Below are 1,727 nucleotides of genomic sequence, written 5' to 3'. Positions count from 1 at the left end.
TATCATGTCCCTGGCAAACTTAAGCTCCTTTGTATGGCCCTGCCATCTAGACGGCCAGCCACGAGAAGAAAGCCAAAGCCCACATCAACAGAGTTGTGTATATTCCTTGGCAAACGGTTCATAGCTCACTACATTCTTTTCCTAACCAGACCAGGTCTGTGACATGAACGCCAGCTGCCTGGTGTATAGTTCCTTTGTTTTAATTGAAAGTCTCTTTAAAACACACCGCCCACCAGTACTACTACCAGTCCTGGATAACTAGAGGTACCCTCTCGTAGGTTATATATGAGCCAAGCTCAACAGCTTTCCTGGCTGCTCAGGGGGAAGGTCGCGCACCAGAGCACTTGCTGCTGAGCAGTGCAAACACATTTACAGACGAAGCTTTGAATGCATGTGCTCGTGTCCTGGGTTCTGAGAGTGAACGCTGCCTTGCATAATATAGATGCAGTCTTGGCCAAATGTATATTCAGCAGTGTGCTCCTCTCAGCCCTGTTCTAAGGAGATAACAGATAATGCTGTTCCATCCATTGGCACGAAGTGGGAGAGGGTCAAGGAAACACTGGCAGCTTAGAGCAATGGGCTGTGAGATACATCCAATCTTACGCAATCCCAAGTCTCTAGGCATAAGCTACATAACCAGAATTTGTAATCAGCAAAAAAAAAAAAAGTTATTATAGGTTAATTTTTATGTGAGATTGAGCTTGTGTGCATGAGTGACAGAGCTAGAGATGAAAGGAGGGAGGGAAAGAGGAGAAAGTGGAGAACATAGTGAAAAAGATGAATGAAGATGAAGAATGGTAGGTAGAGATAAAAGAAAAACAATATGAAACAGATGGGTATAAATGAAGTAATAACTTGTGATAACTGTAAAAATATATCACAAAGAGAACTGTGGAAAAGAAGGGATTAGGAGCATGAGCGAGGATGTTGAGAGCTTGGCTGCAGATAGAAGAACGATGACAAGAATAATGGGGGGAAAAGAGGGAAAGAAAAAGGTAAACACTTCAAGAAATAGGCAGGAAACAAGACGTGTGTCTGGAATGTAAATGAATTATTTTGTCTCTCAGAGTTTTAACTTACAGTGTGCTCTGTCCATGACAGTCTAATTCCCAATTAAGATATGCTAATAAGGTTGACCATATACCACAGACCTACCACGCCCGATAAGCAGCTTATTTCCTTTTTGAGTTGGGGGAAGGCAGTTATCGTGTCTTTCCACACTCGGGTTTCTCATCGGCGTTTCTCCTCCAAAGACGCAAACTGACCTCAGATTGTTCTAACTAATATTTTAGTCGAATACACTTTCATCTCTGCAGAACTGACTACTAACTGCTCAGATAAACTCTGTATTCCTCCATCTGCTTTCAGTTACCTTGATCAAAAATAATATTCACTTGAATCATTTTATTAATGGGGAAAATGGACTTCATCCTGGTACGTTTATCTGTGGGTAGATGTAATTACTTTCCAGTATGTGAAGCATCTTAGGAGGCTGCAAATATGCCTCAGAAGTAACATTGACAGAAAGGGGGAAGTCGTGCCAGGGAGTCAACTATGCTGACCTGCCAAAAATAGACAATGAATATGAGTTGAATCATGGCAATGGAGTGAAAATCTGGATTGTCCTTCAAGGGATGTTAGAAAGAGCATCGGAAAATGGCAGGAAGACTTAACATATAGAGCCAATTACTGGGCATCCAAGCATTGTGAAACACTGTGGCCCGCTG

Source organism: Miniopterus natalensis, chromosome 2, assembly GCF_054644295.1.
Source record: "Miniopterus natalensis isolate mMinNat1 chromosome 2, mMinNat1.hap1, whole genome shotgun sequence".
Classification (NCBI taxonomy): Eukaryota; Metazoa; Chordata; class Mammalia; order Chiroptera; family Miniopteridae; genus Miniopterus; species Miniopterus natalensis.
The sequence above is the reverse complement of the archived record's forward strand: the minus strand, read 5'-3'. Positions refer to the sequence as shown.